Source organism: Amphiprion ocellaris, chromosome 5 (assembly GCF_022539595.1).
Source record: "Amphiprion ocellaris isolate individual 3 ecotype Okinawa chromosome 5, ASM2253959v1, whole genome shotgun sequence".
NCBI lineage: Eukaryota > Metazoa > Chordata > Actinopteri > Pomacentridae > Amphiprion > Amphiprion ocellaris.
In genome coordinates, this window is record NC_072770.1 from 1,074,280 (window position 1) to 1,088,835 (window position 14,556).

At 40.3% G+C, this 14,556-nt stretch overlaps 1 protein-coding gene across 5 annotated transcripts in view; it reads left to right on the top strand.

Moving 5' to 3' along the window:
- Nucleotides 1-578: 578 nt before the first annotated feature.
- LOC111568421 (transcription factor SOX-13-like) overlaps nucleotides 579-14,556 on the top strand; it is a 48,347-nt gene continuing 34,369 nt past the window's right edge. For all 5 annotated transcript variants that reach the window (XM_035948062.2, XM_023270068.3, XM_035948063.2 and 2 more), the window contains exon 1: nucleotides 579-856. The gene's annotated coding sequence lies outside the window, so the exon portion shown is untranslated. The remainder of the gene's footprint in view (nucleotides 857-14,556) is intronic.

A 14,556-nucleotide genomic window follows, 5' to 3' on the forward strand; every position in this document is an offset into this window, starting at 1 on the left:
CTTTTAATAAAAATGTATGCAAGATATATCCCATGGACTTCAAAAGTCCCTCAATTATAGATTGACCCATATATCTGTATATGATAAATCCAGAAATTCCCTTTTATGGGCTAATAGTTTTTGCACAGCCCCAACCTAAGACATCTAAAACCTGCTTTTAGAACGCATTATTATTATTATTATTATTATTATTATTATTATTATTATTATTATTATTATTATTTTTATTATTATGGACATTTTGAAGACTAAATCACCAGCTAAATAAATGGATAAATCGGTCGATAATAGTAAATAATAATTGCTTCTCCTTTACCAAACAGATAGAAACTGCATTGCATCTGTTTACCTTCCAGTAAACAGATATTGGATTCAGTATAGAACTGTGAAAGAGAAAAGACAACCGTCAACATCTGGTTACTTTCTGCTAAATATGACAGATGAGCGTCTCACTCGTCATGGTTCTAACTGTGTCTGTCCACCGTCAGCACCTGGAAATCAGCGTCTCTCCCTTTAAGAGGGAGGTGAACTGCAGGGCGCCAGGGACGGTAGAGTTGTAAACCACACGAGTAGACAAAGTCACCGGGAGAGAGAGCGCGTCTGCTCTCCGTCTTCTCAACATTTACGCACCGCTGCAGTCTCCCTCTGCCCTCCACCGTGTGCCACCACCACCACCACCACCACCACCACCACCAGCAGCAGCACCAACAACCTGCCTTCTCCTCTCTGAAGGACCGGGAACAGGAGTCCGGAAACGTAGCGACAAGCTTCTGTCCCAAAACACTGGAACTGCGCAAGTAAAGCGGGAGAGAAAGAGGAGGACGGAAGTTTTCCTATCTCGGGGCGCACCGGACCGGTGAGTGGAGACTTCTGATCACACTTCACATCTCATCTCAGCTTGGCTGTTGTCTTGGTGGAATCGGACAGTGGTAAATTGTGTTCCTCTTCATTAATTAGGAGTCAATGTCGCTTTGAAAACTCGAAGAACTCTTTAGATTTCAGGTATGATAACAAGGATTGTCAGTAAATTCTGTCACATCAGGAAACTTCCACATTTTAAAAATGACATTTTATTGTGACTTGGGTCAAGGTCTTTCCTGTGCCCCCAACCAGCAGTTCCGTTTCCCTTGTCACTCTCTCCTGTGGATCAGATCTTTATTGTTTCCTCAGAAGGTGTGAGAAAGTGAGATCTGCTCTGCTCCAGTGATCTGCTGATGGGAGAGGATGATGGTGATGTCAGGTCTGTTGATAGAGATAGATTGAGCAGATGGCAGCAGGTTCACCAGGAATAGGTGCAGGTGGTGAGGGCTTTCAACTCTTCTTTTTCTTTCCCCTTTAGCTGATGGGCTGAAGTTTGGTAGTGAATCCTAAAAAACCACCCAAAGGTCCTTTCATGTTCATGGAAGGTTCAGGGGTCCCTCATATGTGAAAGGTTTCAGATGTATGTAAGGTGTGAAACAGTTCACTGTTCTAGGAGCGATGCAGAGGTGAACTTAGAATCACACAGTTTGCCACAGCAGGCCCTGAAGCTGTAGGTTAATGAAGAAGGAGTGCGTGTTCATCTTTACAGCGGCCAGCTGTCTACAAAGCTGTCCATCAGGGTCCAGTCCCTGATTTTTCTTCCTGTTGGTTTCCTATTTTACGTCTTTTGCTCTTTGGTCCCATCTTCACACTTCTAGCTGCTACCACCACTCACCTCTTCTTCTTTTTTTGTTTAGTTTCAGGGACACACACCCATTATGCTCTTCAGTACGTCCACCATGCTGGGACAACAGGACAGAGCAGTGCAGAACCACACTAGACTGTGTACTGTGTAGCTCTCCTCTCAGTCTGACACACGAACACAGAAGATAGTCTGAAGGAGTGGTCTGGCTTTTCACCCTTCAGCCCTGTGCTCTTGTTTGGAGCTTGAACCAGGTGAACAGGTTCATGTGGGGGGAAAGGTGAACCACATGCTGTCTGACAGGCCAGAGGGGCCCTTTAAAATCCTATACTGGCACATGTCAAACTAGCTACGAATGAACATTGTGAATCAGAATGAAGTTAGACTTCAACACTAAACAACAAAACACAGGGAAGATGTTTCTTATACTGGAACACTGTAGGAGGTTATTCTAGAGGTCAAGGCTGATCTAGAAAAAAGGAGAGAGTGTTTTGCAAACTTGTGTACAGCTACAGTGATAAGTAGTCATGAGTTTGTTGCTTTACTTGGTCTTACATGGCTGTAAATATAATATTTGGGGTTTTTAGACTGTTGTCAGGACTAAAAAGACGTGTGGATGTCCGTTTGGACTGCAGGTTGTTGTGTTGGGAATTTTACCGACCTAGTGATCAATTAGTTATTTATGAAAATAGTCACACATTAAACAGTAATGAATAAACTAAATTAGATTCTTATTTGGGTTACTTTGTTATTGTCAGACTTTGTGCAGCTTATGTATCACCATGATGTCACATTGGTCGAAATAAATATACTCAGGAAACGTTAAAAGAATATTCACTGCTGTGCTGCTGCTCTGAAGGTATTTCCAAAATCTTCAGACTTTTCTATTACAAGATAAAAAAAATTTATTTACAAGGTGCAGCTGTTTTCCAAAGCAAAGACAGTAGCCAGAAATGATGTCTGTTGTTTCTAATGACAAACTTCCAAAAAACCCTAAAAGCCCAAAGATGTGTCCCCAGTGTTTTATGTTTTTATACTAAATAGTTTACTGTTATTGTTTGTATTAAAAAAGACGATGGTGATATATAATGTGTGGTTACCAGAATGAGAAAAACAGCTATAAACACTATTTTGTGTCTGACTGGTTCAGAACATGGATCTTTTCATTTGTGGAATTATTTCAAGGAAGAACTCTATCTAAGGTTTGATTTTGATGGATTGACTTAAAAGTGAAAACAGAGCTCCCTAAAAGATGTGAAACAATAACTGGGATTAATAATCATTATATCAGTATTTATTAAAATAATAGTGATTAATATTTTGGCCTTATAGTCATTCAGTGCGAACTATTATATATCAGCAGATGTTAGCTTATTGTAGATATTGTATATTGGTCTTGGTGTATTTAGACTGATAAGTAACAAGAAATTAGAATCCAGAAATTTTATATATATATATATATATATATATATATATATATATATATATATATATATATATATACACATATATATATACACACATATATATGTATACAACCATGTTATAAGACCCATAATGCACTCCACACAATGCCAATATTGTAAATCAGACTATACATAATTTTTTACAATATTAGTGTTTCTAGTCATTCATTATTTGTAGCGTATTTTTCTTATTTGCAGTAGACTTTGGATGGCATGTTGATGTGTGTGTGTGTGTGTGTGTGTGTGTGTGTGTAGGTGTGTGTATGGTGTGTGTATGGTGTGTGTGTGTGTGTGTGTGTGTGTGTGTGTGTGTGTGTGTGTGTGTGTGTGTGTGTGTGTAGGTGTGTGTATGGTGTGTGTATGGTGTGTGTGTGTGTGTGTGTGTGTGTGTGTGTGTGTATCATTTCTTATACATCTGATGTCTTCATAAGGGCAGCAGAGCAGACAAAGTTTTCTCCTCTCTCTCCTCTGACCTCCTATATCCTCTGGGCATTGTTCTCACAATCCTATTGAACCAGGAGTCCACAGAGAAACATCACAATGGACAAGAATGGTGTGTCTCTTTGTGTGTGTGTATGAATAGGTGTGTGTGTGTGTGTGTGTGTGTGTGTGTGTGTGTCTTTTTAGTGCGTATTTACCAGCTCCAAAACAAGCTACAGTAAGTGAATCACACGGTGTGATATGATCATGTTATGCTATCGTGCTACAGATTCATGTTTGTCATGTTTTTTAGTAACTTTTAAAGATGTTTTTTCTCCTCTAATGTGAGGAGGACTGTTAGACGGCCAAAATATCACCTTTAAAGACATCTAATTGAATTCTGAGACATTACACTGGACAGTTTTCATTATTTTCTCGCAATTTTACATTAAAATAAATTTCCATCCATCCATCCACTATACACCGCTTAAATCCTCATCAGGGTCATGGGGGGCTGGAGTCTGTCCCAGCTGACTGAGGGTGAAGGCAGGAGACACCTGGACAGGTAACAGTCTATCACAGGTTCACCTGGACAGGTAACAGTCTATCACAGGTTCACCTGGACAGGTAACAGTCTATCACAGGTTCACCTGGACAGGTAACAGTCTATCACAGGTTCACCTGGACAGGTAACAGTCTATCACAGGTTCACCTGGACAGGTAACAGTCTATCACAGGTTCACCTGGACAGGTAACAGTCTATCACAGGGCTACACATAGAGACAAACAATCACACTCACATTCACACCTACAGACAATTTAGAGTCACCAATTAACCTCAGCATGTTTGTGGACTGTGGGAGGAAGCTGGAGAACCTGGAGAAAACCCAGCAGGGAGACCATGCAGAAAGAGCCCAGAAGCAGGTCTGAACCAGTGAGGTGACAGCAGGAACCACTGCACCTCATGCTGCGCCATTAAAAAAAAAATTGACAAATTTATTCCATCGTGACAATTAGAACTACTACCTGACACTCATCTCCACCAGCCGGTAAAGGGTTACTTTACATCTATGGGCTTTAAGTGCCACTTTGTATTTGTTTTGTTTTCTTTGAGGAAGTCTGGACAGGACATGTCAGGAAGACGTTTCATGTCCCAGGAGAAGCTATTAGAACTGTTGTTTGTGAAGGAAAGTCAAAGGATTAAAAGGTTCATTGGTTGTTTTAGAATCATTTTAGCATCATTCTTCATGGGACTTTCTCAGGACATTGTCCAGCCTACGCCTTACTAGAGGAAGAAAACAGATGAAAGACACAAACACAGACACCGAGTGGCTCATGCACACACACAACCCTGGTGGCTTCTACACAACACCTTCAAGGTAAGATTCTTGCCTTACCCTGTTCTATAAGGAAGTGGAGCTCATTGTGTCCCGTGCCTGCTGTAGGTTTACATACTGCCGGCTGTGCTTTGAATGTGCATTAATGCTGTCATGAGCTCATAATAATGTGCTCATCGTGCAGGAGTAAAACCTGTGCTTTCAGCCACAACAGGCCATTTAGCAACAACTGAAATCAGCTTTTAAATGAAAGAATGGGTTCTTGAAGGTTGTCCTGCGTTTTTCATTCTACTTTTCACCAGTTTTTAATGTCTGTAAAGGTTCTGAACTTGTCCTACATGTCTGTGCTGAATGCACGTGTGTTCATTCAACAGTGTCAAAATACAAGCTCCTACAAGACCAAGGTGTGTTTCACTGAAACTAGAGCTGAGAGGGAAGTATGTGTGAGCTTTAAGCAGCGTAGCTACAGTTTACTGGGAGTCTTGCTTGTATTGTTTAGTGTACAGGACATGAATGAGCAGGTTTACGTCAGCTTTTTGAGCCTATTCATTTGAAAATCTATGAACTAACAACTAATAACCAGATTTTGCATTGCTTTGGTCATGAAAAAAGTGGAATATTAAGCTGAGGAGATGATTATTGGGTAAAGAAATAGAAACATGCTCTGATCAAGCTGCATGTAGTATTTTAATATGTTTCAGTACTTTTTACTACCTTCTAAGCTTGAAGCAACAAATTTGATTTGCCATCAGAGAAGTGTTATAAACAGATGTCTTTTTAAACCACGGCTGAAGATGGACGCATGATTAGTTTGTTGTCATCATTTTTCCAGCCAGCGTTCTTTTCGAAACAATTCACAAACACTCTATTCATACATGAAGTCTACAGGCACAAATAAAAACATCCCAGCTTCCTGGATCATTTCCATGACTCTGATCTGGGCTCACAGAACAGTCCTGTTTTCATCTCAAACCTTAATTGAACTTTTTTTTTTAAAACACAGAGCTCTATACCTGTTTATGTATGTCTGGATGTGTGCGTAGCGTCATTTGCAAATGACCAGAGACCGTTTGTTTGCCCCACAGCAACTGACTGGCATGATTTGCATTTCCTTTCAAAATTACTGAAAGCTAAAGCAACAGTAGATCATTATGTGTCCACTTTGTGTGAGCTGGTTGCCTGTTTGACTTTAATGTTTGTATTGTATGAGTGACATATGAAACAGACCAAAATCACTTTATATCACCATGACGTAACATTTGTGGTGTGTTTATGTGTTTGATAGCTCTAAAGTAGCCCTAAAGTTTAACCTGTATCTAAACAATCTGAGAGTCTTTAGCAGCAGTTTTTATCTCCTAGTCATCACAGCTGAACCTGATAACTCCTGCTCATATTCATGTTCTGTGCAGCGAGATAAATCATCACTGGACCTGGCATGTATCTCTCACCATCCTCAACTCCTCAGTTTGAAAGACAAGGTATCAAACCTATAAAATCACCAGGAAAGTAAACAGAAAGTGCAGACAATGTATATTTTACGGAATCAGAACACTAAGCTGAGATAACAGATATTAAGGCAGCGGTGAAGCCGTGTCAAGACTATATAAATGAAGTTGAATTAAATTGAATTGAATGTACACTATCATCCTGCATGTCTGTTAAAAACACTAAGCTTTTATTTTGATGCTTGTTCTGTAGTCAGTAAGATAATTTCTTTCCACATTTTAGCACTTTTCATGTGTCTTGGGTTCATCATTGGGTGAAGTGGAACACAAATGAAGGAGTCCATGCAGAATGTAAAGTAACGACGTTTAGATTACCCTCCGAACTGTTTTATGTAGGAATAAAATACGTCACAATGGAGCAGATAGGATTTAGGGGCAATAATATGCATTTGGGGTTTTTCGCCTTCCGTCGGTGTGTTTTGTTAGAAAGTCAGAGAGCTTTTCTCTCCCCTGAAACATCTCATTTGAAGTCCGGTCTTTTCTTCCGTCTCTTATTGATGTCACCATGTAACACATCTGCATAGTGCCTGCCTAGCAGATACTTAAGAAAAAGAATTAGCAGTGTCCTCACAGTCCAGGATTAGCACCATCAATTAGCACCATTATTTCCTCATTAGAGCTTTTTCAGCAGTGCCTATCAAAGTATTCACCCCTCCTTGAAAGCTTTCATCTTTTATTCCTTTTCAACTCACAATCCTGGTCAATTTCACTGGACTTTTTGATGAGAAATTACAGAAAAAGATTCTTTTGTGTCAAAGTGAAAACAGATTTTTACAAAATAATGTCAATTAATTAAAATATAAAAGGTAAAATAAGTGGTTGCATAAGCATGAGTCAGTATTTAGTGGATTAAGTTCAGGGTACACTTATATGATGCTCTGCCAGTGATGCATTTGTCCGTTGTTTGATCACTTTTAAGTACACTGAGATGATCCTTTAGGCTGTTGACACCAACCTGCGATCTGCCCCCCAGCAGACATCATTTACTCAACATTTCCAGCACTTTAACCCACAATGGTCTGATCAGAGAACATTCCCTTCTACAGTGTGAATGGTTCCTGTCACTGTTTGATGCTTCCTGCAGAAGTTATCATTCATCATTCATTCTGTGTTAGATTAAGGCTGTAATGCAACATTTTATACTGGTAAACCTTCCTTCACATAGTTTCTGCACTAGATGAATGTTTAACCATCTCCCCCATTCAAGTTACTTTCTCAAATCTCTCCGTGAAAGCCTGTTAATATTATTTTAATCAGTACTGATCAAATCAGTGGTGACTTTGTAAAAATGTGAGTCTGTATAGCATTCCTATGGTAAGTCAAGGTACCGGATTAAAATGTTATTGCACAGTTATTTCCTCTAAGTATCTGTAAGGCCAGACTGTTTAGTTGAATCTCCATAGGACATAAACACTTCTATAAAAGAACCTTTGTAGTGCATGTGCCAGAATGTCTCCATTTCCAGTAGACCATTTTTAAAAAGGGGTGTTGAAACATTAAAGTATGTAAAGACTTTCTAGTGAATCTAAATTTGATATATTGCCCAAAAAGAAATATCTGTCATGATTATCTCAGCTTAATAAAAAGAACACAATCTAAACTATTTCTGAATCAGCTCATTTTATTATTGTTTAGCTTATTAGAAGGTGGTTGGTATTAAATTCAGATGGTTATTTAGTTGACATTTTAGTGATGTCCAGTCATTTTTTATTAATAAGTGATTGTTTCCTTCATAAATAATTATGGAATTTGTAAAGACATGATCATAATGAACATAAAAAACATGAGTTTTTTTTTACTTTTAATAAAAATGTATGCAGATATGTCCCCTGGACTTCAACAGTCCCTCATTATATACTGACCCACATAATGATTGTAAACATACGATTATAGCTGCTTTACATCCTGTATATATGTCAACTCTATAATCTCTAACACTTCCTTGCTGTTCTTGTTCCTACTTCCATCTCTGTTTTTGCTGTGTAAACTGGTATTGCGTTGTGAGTGGACTTCTCTATAGGCCCTAACATAAAAATCAGTGGAGCATACTTGATTTTTTTCCCTGCCAGTGGTCCTCCTGTGCTCTCCTATTCTCAGACATTCCCAGATGTATCTATGACCAGCATGTCATTATGGTGGGGCAGCTAGCACCTTCAGACATGATCTCCAGCTTATTGGAGCTGGTTAAGACCTATGGCACTCAGTTATCTGTAGCTGCTTTACTTGTAGCACACACACACACACACACACACACACATATATACAGCAACGACCTTATTTGGTTTGTCAATGCTGAGACGAACAGAATCACCTGTTGTGCTCCTACTGCTCAAAGGCGTTTCCATAGTAACGCCTCGGAGCCCTGGCCCCTTGGTCTATAAGACCCTCAGCAAATATAGACACCCCCACCAAGACCACCATGGCTCCTGAACACACACACCAACAAACACATGCGTTGTGCACATGTGGGTGCTCTCCAGCAGCAGCAGTAAATGGAGTGAGGATATAAAGTGTGCTGGGCTAAAGAAGAGAGCACATTGTGTGAGTGGTTGGCCTTTGTCTGCGCTAGCCTAAAGGAGCAGGGGGTGGAAGGAGTAGGGGTAGGGTGGCTTTCTGAAGGAAGAGGAGAAAAAAGTGGCCTTCATACACATCTTTTCTTCCCTTTCTCTTGTTGTATCTCTTCAGTGGGAGAGTGTTTTGTCTTCTCCCCCACCCGCTCCTTCTCTCCTCTGATAAATGCCACAGTAGCCTTTCGCTAGCCGCCACAATAGGTGACCTGTTTCAGAGAGAGAGAGAGAGAGAGAGAGAGGGATGAGAGGAAGGGAGGCATGAAAAGAAAAATGGCTGCTTTTTAACCTGTGCTTGTGAAAAGAAGAAGAATGAGGCAGTGGCTACAGCCAGAGTCCTGTTTGTCTCTCTTTTCTCTTGACTCTGTGTCTTTGTGAAGGACGCAGTTGTGTCTTCAGCCTATTTATACATCTTATTTAGAAGCTTTTGATGCGCAGAGACAGACCGAGAGAGGCTGGGAGAGTCTAACGAAGTGTACTGAGCAGGACTGAAGCACAACATATTACATGTGTTTGACATGTTGTTGATCATTGTTCATGTAAACACAGACCGTAGTTCATTTGGGACAAACAAAATAAAAATCATAAGATATGAATCGCCTATTGTGCTTTACCTCCAATTGTTTTAACTGTAAAACATTTTTATAGAGAATGGCTGCAGTGGAATATGAATTCAGAAGGGGAGACGAATGCCATGTGAAATAAAGAGCCAAATATCAGGCTTATACCCACTGATTACATCCGGTCAGTGAGATTAGAACCAGTGGACATTGCTACAAGTATCTTAGACCAAAACAGGTACATCAGCCACACCTCCCTCCTCCAGTCATGAGAATAAAAAAAAAACATCCAGCCACAACCTTCATCCTGTGCTACATTGTAAAATACATCGAAAGGCTTTAATGAGTGGTTGACGAGTTCAGTAGCATCACCTTCACTTCACCTGTCTGTCCTCTGCTCTGCTGATGGCTATTTTGTTTATTTCTGTTTACACACATGGGTGGTAACAAGCGTGGAACATATGAACACATGTATGGAAAAACACACACACACACACACACACACACACACACACACACACACACACACACACACACACACAGAAGAAGAGTGGAGCAACAAAACTTGCACAGACTAGTAGCAGGGACTCTGACATACAACATGAATAAAACATGGATTTTAAATTCTTTTGTTTCTTCGCTGCTATATTAACTAATGCTAACGGCTCTAGACATGGATGCTGCATTTGAGAAACTCAAGGACTGTTGTTGTCTTGTAGCTGCATCTGCTTGCTTATATTTTGTCAGGCACTTTATGTCTGGTCTCGATGGCTAGTTTAGTGTCGATGTGTGTAGTTTGTCAACTTGAACAAATGCTTCCAGCACATAGATGCGGCAACGCACCAAATACACAATGAAGAGGTTTGCCAGTTGTATCAACACAGTGAAAACGTGTTTAACTGCTAAAAATAACATAGTCTCCAGTAGTTTTTTGTAGTTCCTGAGTCACAACACAGTTTCTTGGTGAAAATCCTTTGCAACTTGATCTTGAACACACCACATTAAAGCAACGTAGCAGCTGCTGGAAGGAGAAACTGAACTTCAAACTGTCCTCATACCTCAAGGCCCTGTTGATGAGGAACACTGCCATATTTTCCACCATTGTCATGCGTGTGCTTGTAAAACCCCACACATCTTTGTGCTGCATCTATTAGACAAGCTCCTAAAATGTAAAGATGTTATTGATGATGATGGTTTAATGTAGAAACAAATGTATGGTTTCTTTTCTGCTCCACGTGAAAGAGTTGCCCTTCAAATTATGTTCTTGTTACACATTGACAAAAATGAGAAAGTGAGACCTTTTTGCATTGACTAGTGAGAATTTAATTTATTGTTGGTCAGTACTGTACTTTGTGAACACATGTTATGTCATGTAAAGTAGCTGTTGTACGCTGTGGATACAGGTGGTAGTTGTGAGCTAGTTGTGAGCTGTAACGATCCTAAACTTACAAATTGTTTTTGAGCATTTCACTTTGGTATGTGAAGCCTTCGTGCTATGAGATGAATAATCACTGGTGTTGGTTGGGGTTCTGATGAGTTGGATAAAAGTGCAAAGCTGATGCTTATCAGTTCTGTAGAAACTCAACCACACAGCAGAATAATGTACAGCACAGAAACCACAGCCATTCACAGTGACACCCAGTAGAACACAGGAGTGAGTCAAAGTGGGCTGATTGGCTCTATGACTTAGATTCCACCACCCACATACACCCACCACGATTAGGATGCAAATTTAAAGCAATTCCTTTAATGATCTTAAGTGATTATCTTTACTTTCATCCTTAAATTGATATGGCTGTGCTGTTTATTAGGTGCCTAAGCTATGGTTACTTTATGAGAAACATGCAGAATAAAACAACAGTTGACTCATTCCTCTGGTTACAAAAAAGTCTGCAGCCTACAAGAAACTGTATTTAAATATATTAGTCGGCCCTGATCTCCTGACAATAAATGAAAGTCTCACTGGCTGATAGTAAGTTTATCTCTGGTCTGAAGTGAGTCATAGGCTGTGTGTCATCTGTGAATCCTTATGAGCAGATAAAATAATATTGCTGGAAGAAGGGAATTTAAAAAGAAAACAGCAGCAGACACACCGAAGAGTTAAAGTCCAGAACATCTCTAATTGGTCATTCAGATTTAATGGAAATGTGGGAAACTGTATGGAGATAACCAGTGGTGTAGTCTAGTTTATTCTGGTGGGTAAACTCTGACTTTTCCCCCCCAGCCTCATAAACTAAAGCCAGGTCAGGTTCTCATCTATACATGCGCACACAGCAGCAGCGCCTCCTTAATTTCAAGCAAACCACCAGTTAGCTAGTTTTAGATATAATTCAGTGTACCAATCACCTGCCGCTACAATAGCGATTACTATTTCTATAACATACACGAGTTTCACTTGCCAGGTACGACAATAGTGTCAACAGGCTCTTCTTCCCTGCCATCAGATATGTGACCTCTTCATCAGGCTCCCTTTCTGAAATGTTAACGTTAGCTCCGGCTGTAGTGTTCCCTAAAGCAGCAGTACTCACAGGACAAGCAGCAGGCTTATTAAAACACTGAAATAGTGTCACTTTGCTTTTTTTTCATTGCTTTTTCTGCACTGACTAGCTGGACCAATTGAGTATGTTGACTTGTGCCCCTCTTCTTCTAAGCCAGCCGAATTCAACTAAAATTCATTTCAAATTCAATTCATTTTTCCCTTTTCAAACTAAATGTTTTCAGCAAAAACAGAAGCTCTGTCATACAGTAAAAGGGTTTCACGTTGTGTCAAAATAATTGTGTGTGTGTGTGTGTGTGCGTGTGTGTGCGTGTGCGTGTGCGTGCGCGCGCGCGCGCGCGTGTGTGCGCGCGCGTGTGTGTGTGTGTGTGTGCGTGTGTGTGTGTGTGTGTGTGCGCGCGTGTGTGTGTGTGTGTGTGCGTGTGTGTGTGTGTGTGCGTGTGCGTGTGCAGTGGGCCCTCTGAGGGGCAGCCCCTGAACTCCAAGAGGAAAAAGGGAGTAGAATGTAGTCTTTGTGATGTCTCTATCACTCAATCGCAGTCCTGGGGTTATCAACACTGCTCTTTGTGTGATGAACTGACCAGCAACCAGCAACCACAGAACAGCAGCGTCTTATCGGAGCTTGTAGCTTTCTGTGTTCGCTTCCCAGCACGCACAAACACACACACATGCATGCAACACACACACACACACACGCATGCAGGCACATTCAGTGCATGATAAAAATACTGCATGTATTGCTGATGAGCTTATTCCTTGGACTATGCACTATGGTTCAGTACCCTTGACATCAAAAGGCCATGAGGAAAAAAGAAGAGAGTGAGGCTTTTGTATCTCCATTCCTGAGAGCTCATCCTCTAATGAGGCCCAGTCAGCAACCCAAGGAAGCATTGCTGAAGAGTTGTGTGTGTCTGTTGCGGTGTTGCATTGGATGTCTAACAAACATCTATTAATAAATAAAAATAATAACCTCCTACCTGGTTAGTGTGTTCAGTGCAAGTGTTCTGCTAGAGAGCCTTGATTTTTCCTTGAAGCCAGTCAGGTAGTGGAAAATAAAAATAAATTAAGATGTTGGAGAAGCAAACAAATACTTTAAGAAAAGGTGAAGAAACCAAGTAAAAATCATGTTTGATGTTCAGGAGACTGAAGTGTGAGGAGTTGCTGTTTGTTGGAGTTCTTTGTCAACTGGAGTGTGACAGTTTGCTGTAAATATGATAGATTTAGATTTTTTTGGTCTGTTTTTGCTTCAACAATCCTTGCTACATGTCCAATGTAATGTTGGGCTTTGAGTGAGACTTCCCTCTTGTATTTCTGACACCTGATGTTTATAAATGTTTTAATAAAGATGTCTATTAGTTTTAGTCCAATCGTAGTCCTTACATCTTTGTGTACGTTTTCCATGGTTGCAGGTGTTATTCTCATCTATGGCGAGATCAGTGGAAAAGGCTCAGTGTCCATGTCCCTCTGCTCTGCAGCAATACCACAGACAGACTCTCCTTAGGAAATCTCAACACTGGCACGCTGGTTCAATAGAACCTTCTCACTTAGCACCACAATTAGCATTAGCATTACTGCAGCTAATTACCATCTTCTCTCTAATGACAGGCAGAAACTCATTCAAAGGATTGATTCACTCATGTTCACTAAAACACTGTTTACTGTAACATTAACATTATCAGCACCAGTAGCTTTCATTTTCATAAATGCCAGTTGCTTCATGATAGTTCCAGCCTCCTGTCACTATTTTGCAGGGATACCCAGGATGACTGTGATTGGTTACAAAGAAACACAACAAATCCAGAGCTAGGACAGTGATAATGCGATGCAGCCGGACCATTCTCCAGCTTGGTGTGTAGATAGGGCTGGCTAGGTGAGATTCATTTTTGCGCAACAGATATTCTGTTGGGAAGTTCTTGATTTCAAAACGTTGCCTGGTCTGATGAGTCTCCATTTCAGCTGCGACATTTAGATAGTCAGAATTTAGCGTAAACAACATGAAAGCATGGATCCATCCTGCCTTGTATCAACGGTTCAGGCTGCTGCTGGTGGTGGAATGGTGTGGGGGAGATTTTCTTGGCTCACTTTGGGCCCCTTAGTACCAACTGATCATGGTTTAAACACCTCAGCTTACCTGAGTATTGTTGCTAACCATGTCCATCCCTTTATGACCACAGTGAGCCATCTTCTGATGCTACTTCCAGCAGGATAATGCATCATGTCACAAAGCTCAAATCATCTCAAACTGGTTTCTTGACAATGGGTTCACTGTACTCCAATGGCATTTTTGTTCATCCATTTGTTCTTCTTGAACATTTATTTTTAGTTTTTATTTGTTGTTTAAAATGTATAACATTTCCTCCAGTTTCTCATTTTAAGATTAATATTTTATTTATTTAGTTTTAATTTCTTTTTCATTGTGAAAAATAACTTAAATGAACATAGATTTCATTTGGTCTTTACAGTGACTGAAATAAACATTAAGCTGCTCTTCTTTATCTAGTGAAGGAGACACGGTGCTTTGAGCAAAACAGGGCAAAACCA